A 7,948-nucleotide genomic window follows, 5' to 3' on the forward strand; every position below is an offset into this window, starting at 1 on the left:
ACAACAAAAGAAGATCCAAACGAACATCTTCGAACTTTTATTAGGATTTGTAATCTATTTAAAATCCGAGAAGTTGGGGATGAAACTATTTATCTTATGTTGTTCCCATGGATTTTAAAAGGAGAAGCCAAAGATTGGTTAGAATCGTTACCTGAAGGAACGATTGACTCATGGGATATTTTAGTTGAGAAATTTCTTCAAAGATTCTTTCCGGCATCTAAAGCCGTGAGACTTCAAGGAGAAATTGCCACGTTCGTGCAAAAGCCAAATGAAACGTTATATGAGGCATGGACAAGATTCGGAAGAATGTTGAGAGGATGTCCTCAACACGGTTTAGGTACTTTTCAAATAGTGCAAATTTTCTATAAAGGCGTCGACATCGCCCCACGAAAAGACATCGACACATCAGCTGGTGGTTCCATTATGAAGAAAACCGCAACCGAAGCTCACAAGATCATTGATAACACAGCATCCCACTCTCATGAGTGGCATCAGGAAAAAGATATTTTTCATTCATCTAAAGCGGCTAGAGCCGATTCTAGCCATAACTTTGATTCTGTTTCCGCAAAAATAGATGCTTTCGAGAGACGAATGGAAAAGATGACTAAATATATTCACGCAATACGAATCAGTTGTGAGCAATGCAGTGGACCACACTTAACGGAAGATTGTAATGTTGAGCAAACGATGGAACAACGAGAGAATGTTTCCTACATAAACCAAAGGCCGAGAAATAATTATCAAAATAATTATCAACCGCCAAGGCCAAACTTTAATCGAAATGAAAACATTCTTTACAATCCAAATGGACCCAATAATAACTCATACAACCAACAAGGTCCGAATAACCAACCAACTCAAAACAACACTTTCAATCAACAAAGACATGTCTTGTATAAACCACCACAACATACCGAAGAGATAAAGCCAAATCTAGAAGAAATGATGGCAAAGCTAATGGAATCTCAAACACAATTTATTACATCTCAAACCCAAACGAATGAGAGGTTTGATCAGCCATTTAGAACTCAACAAGCGTCCATTTTGAATCTAGAAAAACAAGTAGGTACTCTAGCTAGATTGATGAGTGAGAGGGAACAAGGAAAGCTACCGAGTAATACTGAAGTAAATCCTCAGAAAGAAAATGTTAACATGGTATCAACAAATTCTGAAAAACCAACACCAGAAGATGGGAAAGTTTTAGATGTGAGTAACAATGAAGAAGTTACAACACCACCACCACCCGAGTATGTAAAGCCAGTGGTGGCACCATACAAAACACCCATCTCGTTTCCAAGAAAAGGACTTGAGTATGAGCAAGTGATAGGTAATAAAGTTTGTGATACCTTTGGAAAAAAAGAAGAAGAAGAAGAATAAGAAAGTGCAAGAAACAAAAACCGTAGAAGTAAACCCGGTGAAGACAGTTCCACCAAAACCTCCACCCAGGGTGGGTGATCCGGGTGAATTTATTGTTCCTTGTCTACTTAGTGATTGTGTCATGTATGATGCACTAGCAGATTTAGGTGCAAGTGTGAGTGTTATGCCTCTTTCATTATATAAGAGATTAGGTGTAGGTGAGCTAACTCCAACGGATATGAGTGTTCTACTCCTTGATCAAACCATTAAGCACCCAGTTGGAATTGCTGACAACCTACCCATTCAAGTAGGTAATTTAACCTTTCTAGTCGAATTCATTGTCATTGACATAGAAGAGGACCCAAACATTCCTCTAATTTTAAGTCTACCATTCTTAGCGTCCACCGGGGCATTATTTGATGTAAGAAAGGGTAGAATGACACTTAGTAATGATGAGAAATTGATCACCTTTATGATTCGAAAGTCTAAATCTCCACCAACCAAAACTGTTGAACCAGCAAAAATGATTGGTAAGAACCATGTTGTTTTACCAACTCCAATGGTAGTGCTCAACAATAATAAAACGCCTAAGTGTGGGGAAAATGAAGTAACACCTAATGATAACCTGATAACAAAGAACCCCGTTGTTGATATGAAATTAAATGATCCCGTTATTAATAGTTCAATGAAGAAACTTATTAAACGAATTCGCGATGCTAGAACCAAGGGGAACTTTAAGTTATGTAACCGGTTAGTATCCAATCTGTCGCCTAAAGAAAAGGCGAAATTAGTTGAATTTGTGGATATTACACAAGAATCCGACCAATGGCTTAAAGCAAAAGTCACAGATATGCAAGTTGATTATGGTCCATGAAAAATTGATGATGAAGTTAATCACAATTTTGACACCACAGCTACCTAAGTGTGGGGATATTCAAAATGTTCTAAAAAGAAAATGCTGTCTAGAGTTAGTTGTTCTGTTCTCGTGTAGTTCTGAGAATGGAATTCGATTGGTCATTTCCACTAGCAGACACTAAAGAACTAGTTTTCTCCCCCCATTCTGAATTTTTGTTTTGTTTTGTAGGTTTTATATGAAATTAATATGCTTTTTAAATTTAAGTTTTGTGTCATTTTAAAAACAAAAATTTACTTTATTTAATTAAGTTTAAAAAAAATGATTTCTAAAATTCGTCGTGAGTTAAACACTAGGTCATTGAACCGAAATTGCTTTACCCGAGGGCGGGACGACAAATTTTGTTATCATTATTTTTAATTTTATTGATTTAAAGTATGCCAAAAAAAATATATTAGATTTTATAAAATTTTAAAAGTGGGGTAATATACCAAACTTCAAAAATATGTATATATGTTTGTAGTTTATCTTATGTACAAAACAGGGTAAAACAATGCACTTTCAAAGACTGTCATTAAGTTCAGCAAAAGCTACTAATTTTGACGACAAGACGCAAAATATCAAATGTGAAATAACAACAATATGTTTGCAAACTCGGTAATTTTAATCATTTTTCTACACTAATCACCCTCATGAATTTAATTTTTTACTGATTTCTTGCAAATGAGGGCATTGCAAGATCTCAAGTGTGAGGAAGGGTTATAAATTCTCTCGGGTTTACACTTGGTTTAATTGCCAAATTTTGTGAAAATTTGAAAAATTTTCAACTAAATGAATTCAAAATCATGTTTATACATATTTATGAACGATAAAACTAGGTGATACTACCGAAATTATTGTTACCTTGGAAAGGACATAAATTGAGAAACAACCCAAAACGCTTGAATTCATTTAAAATTGAATAGAGGGGAATAAAAAGGCAAAGAAAGAAATAAATAAAAGCTGAGTGTGAGAAGAATTCACCAAGTTCTTTAAAACATATATCACATATCTGTACAAGCTTATTGCAGGTACTTTTGTTTTGGACTAAACTAATCAGTTTTACCCGATTTACTGTAATATATTCGAAAGAAAGATGGATCTACACAATGAATAAATTCCATCATTAAAAGGAAGTAAAGTCTTCCGAAAAAGACACGCGCTTCTTGATTTAGGTCAAGAAATTGTCGTCCAGACCAGCTGTAGGTTGACGAAAAATCTAAAAAAGTCATCTCTAAAATCAGCAGGAAATCTACGGACCTCAGCATCAAACAGGGTCGCCAAGTGGTCAGACTTATCCTAACCATGAGAGGATCTGTCTCGTAAAATGGGAAGGGCGCTGTGCAAATTAGCTTGACAAGACTAATGAATCAGACCCCCAGAAAGGATAATCTCCTTAAAGATCAAAAATCAGCTTTTAAGACTGATATTACTCAATCCTTGAGATTGACTTTTAAAGATTGAGAATTACAAACTCATGAAATTCGATGATATCTAAACTCGAGCTTGAACGAGAAAATATTTTGATCAAAACTACAAACCGATTTGTTTTCTGAAAACCTATTTTCAATGCGTTCATTACCATTGAACGTAAAATCCTAGGAATTCACCTGGAATTTATTAGGTCACCTGAACCAAATCGGGTGTCAACCGTAAGAACGGTGGTTGCATAGCATGGTCAAAGACAGGACCTTGTGCCAGACCAAAAAACTATAGGGTGATCTTTACTGTTGCTCCTATAAAGGATAGTAATTGCATCCGACACGTTATAGACCATAATTGAAAGCATGTCATGGGACATTGCCTTAACAGTTGCTTGTTCAACGCTTTCCTTTACAACCGGATGGTAGTTTACTGAAAGGTAATATACGGAACAAGTAAACTGGACGTGTTGCTTTCCTAATACAAGGTTAGCAAGTGGGTGACACAAAACCAAAAGTTTTGAGCTAAAATTTTCAAATCTAAAACCCACACGACCCACAAACACATTTTGCAACACCGGTGAAGGGTTATTCCGGAAAACTTATCTAGGATAAAAACTAGATTGAATTTTCAAAAGATCAAATGTTTTCATAAAGATCCAATTTCCTAACGGATCTAAATTTTTATAGTCATGTGAGACTGTAAACCACATCGTTACTATCATTGTTCATAACCGCCGTATTGAAATCACTGATGTACAAAGTGTGAAGAATAAAGAAGTGATTCAAGTATGTTTTTATTTCAATACTATATTGCTTGAGGACAAGCAACGCTCAAGTGTGGGAATATTGATAATGCTAAAAACGAACACATATTTCATAGCATTATCCCTCAAGAAAGACAAGATTTTAGTTGCAATTGTTCTATTTACAAGTGATATTCGTTTAAATAATAAAAGGTGAAGACAAAAGGCAGATTCGACGATTTGAAGATGCAAACGACCAAAAAGCTAAAAAGTACAAAGTACAATCCAAGTGGTTCAATATATTGATGAGAAACGTCTAAAAATTACAAATGTACAAGCCGCAAAACGCAAAGTACAAGATATTAAATTATACGAAAAGGCGTTCGAAAATCCGAAACCGAGACATGAACCAACTTTCAACGCTCGACGCAACGGAGCTGAAAGTACAAGTCAACTATGAACAAGAATATAATATAATATTTAAATAATTCATAATAAGAATAATAATAAATAATAAAAAGTTGTTAATTGAGCATAGTTAAGGGGTCATAAGTGAAAATATCAAATCAACATTTGCCTATAAAACAAGACTACGGAGAATGAAGAAATACACACCTTTTTCTCTTTTCTTTTCTCTGTAAACATAATATATATAATTTTAATTATAATTTTAATTTTAGTTTAATAATAATTGGGTTATTGTAAGAAATTTTTTACGGGTTTTAAAGTCGGAACTATGTCCGTGTAACGCTACGCGATTATTCACCACTGTAAGCTATGTTCTTCCTTTTTAGATTAATGTCTTGTAACTAAGTTATTATTATGCTTATTTGAGCAGAAGTAATCATGATGTTGAACTAAATATTAAAGATTGGGTTATTGGATTTTGTACCATAATTAGGGTATGGACAAAAGACCGACACTTGTGGACATTGGACCATGGACCATTAATAGATGGGGGGTATTATCTAATCGAATGACAACTCTTTGGAGTCTGTCGAACCTATCTTCAAATTAGTTAATCTAATAATTATTAAATGATTATGCATGTCCTATTTAGTGACGTTTATATGACATCTTTTACAATCATTTAATTAATCAATTGGGTTGGGTAATTTATTATTCATTCTGGCCAAGTGGGTAAATTAATAATCATGGACTAATTAAAACAGAGGTGGATTACATACAAGGGTAATTGGTGTAATTGTTAACAAAGTATTAAGACCTTGGATTACACACAGTCGATAACCTGGTGTAATTATTAACAAAGTATTAAGACCTTGTTACAGTTCGAATCCCCAATTAGTTGGAATATTTGACTTCGGGTATAAGGTTAATTTGACGATCATTTTATAATTATGACCGATGAACTATTATGGGCAAAAACCAGATTGGTATCAAATAAATCCGGGACAAAGGATAATTAACCCATCATAATAAATTAAAATAAAACGTCAAACATCGTGATTACGGAAGTTTAAATAAGCATAATTCTTTTATTGTATTTCTCATCGTACTTTCATTTACTCGCAATTTTATTTATTGTCATTTTAATATTGTTATTTATTTTACGCACTTTAATTATCGTCATTTATCTGTACGCTTAAAATATAAAATCGACAAACCGGTCATTAAACGGTAAATTCCCCCAAAGTTACCTATAATTACTATATCTAGTTTAACTACTTAATTAACTATTTTGACCTAGTAAGACACCCAATAATAGTGTCCACGGATCGACCTCCCGGACTTTACCTTAGCTATATTATTACACGATAGGTATACTTGCCTTTTGTGTTTTAGTTTAATTTAGGTGATTTCCTGTAGTAAATAAATATAAAACTGATGTTATGCGAGGAGTATATAAAATAGCTTATATTTTACAAGGAAATACTATTAAATACGATACAATTTTACTCAAGATATTTATTTATTTATTGAATGGATATACTTAAACCTTGCTACAACACTTATAGGCAGTGTACCTAATCGTACAGTAGTGTAGTTTTTAGTAAGTCCGGTTCGTTCCACAGGGAAAATCTTTTAATCAAAGCTTAACGCTATATTAGTTTTATTTTATAAAAATACAAATATATATATAAGTAATATTATTATTATAAAGGGGGGTTTTTACCGTTTAATGACCGGTTTGTCGATTTTAAAACTTTAGTCGCAGTTAAAACAAAATGTAAAATATTAAATAAATAAAAGACTTAATTTAAAGCGTAAAGTAAATAACGATAATGAAATTGCGATAAATAAAAGTGCGATAAAATAAACTTGCGATAATTAAAAAGTACGATAATTAAAAGTGCAATTAAATACAATAACAATAAATAAAAGTGCGATAATTAGAAGTGCAATTAAATATAAAATAAAGAAAATTAAATATGAAATAAAAGAATTATGCTTATTTAAACTTCCCTAATCATGTTGTTTGACGTGTTGATTTTAGTTTTATGCCCATGGGTTAATTGTCCTTTGTCCTGGATTATTTAATATGTCCGTCTGGTTTTTGTCCATAACAGTCCATCAGTCATAAATATAAAGTGCGAGTGTCCTCGTCAAATTATCCTTATACCCGAAGTTAAATATTCCAACTAATTGGGGACTTAAACTGTAACAAGATTTTAATACTTTGTTTAATAATTACACAGGATGTCGACTGAGTGTAATCCAAGGTTTTAATACTTTGTTATCAATTATGCCAAGTGTCCTTGTACATAATTTCACCCCTGTTTTAATAATTCTAGTGGCTATTAATCCATTTCCGTGTCCGGTTAAATGAACGATTATTCGTACATATAAATATCCTGCCCATCGTGTCCGATCGAGTGTATATGGTTATTTATAGGGACGTTCAATTGTAAATCTTTATATTAAAATTAACAAACTATCATTTAGTTAAACAAATATAAAGCCCATTAATAGCTCATAGTCTAATTTCCACAAGTGTCGTTCTTTTGTCCAAACCCCAATTATGGTACAAAGCCCAATTACCCAATTTTAGTAATTAGCCCAACATCATGATTACTTCGTTTTAAATAAGCATAATAATAACTTAGCTACAAGACATTAATGCAAAAAGGTTGAACATAACTTACAATGATTAAAAATAGCGTAGCGTTACACGAACAGAATTTCGACTTACACCCTTACAACATTCGCTAACATACCCTTATTATTAGAATTAAAATTAAAATTAAAATTAAAATATAATAAATATATATATATATATATATATATATATATATATATATATATATATATATATATATATATTACGTATATAGATAGAGAGATTGATATTATGGATGGATAAATGGTGCACCAAAGCTCGATTTTTATAGGCCTGTGATTTGGAAAAGATGCTCATGCGATCGCATGGATTTATGCCTTCCAGGCCATGCGATCGCATGGCCAGCTGGGGAGAGCCACATTTAGTTGTTTTCTTCTGCCGACGTTTATTTAAATATAATATAATATATATATTAATTTTAAGAATTAATTATATATTATATTATATTCATATG

At 32.7% G+C, this 7,948-nt stretch overlaps 1 non-coding gene across 1 annotated transcript; it reads right to left on the reverse strand.

Annotated features, from left to right (window-relative positions):
- Positions 1 to 228: 228 nt before the first annotated feature.
- Positions 229 to 335, reverse strand: LOC139860892 (small nucleolar RNA R71). The gene has a single exon (XR_011763517.1). It is a non-coding gene; the product is annotated as a small nucleolar RNA R71 (small nucleolar RNA).
- Positions 336 to 7,948: the final 7,613 nt, after the last annotated feature.

Source organism: Rutidosis leptorrhynchoides, chromosome 7, assembly GCF_046630445.1.
Source record: "Rutidosis leptorrhynchoides isolate AG116_Rl617_1_P2 chromosome 7, CSIRO_AGI_Rlap_v1, whole genome shotgun sequence".
NCBI lineage: Eukaryota > Viridiplantae > Streptophyta > Magnoliopsida > Asterales > Asteraceae > Rutidosis > Rutidosis leptorrhynchoides.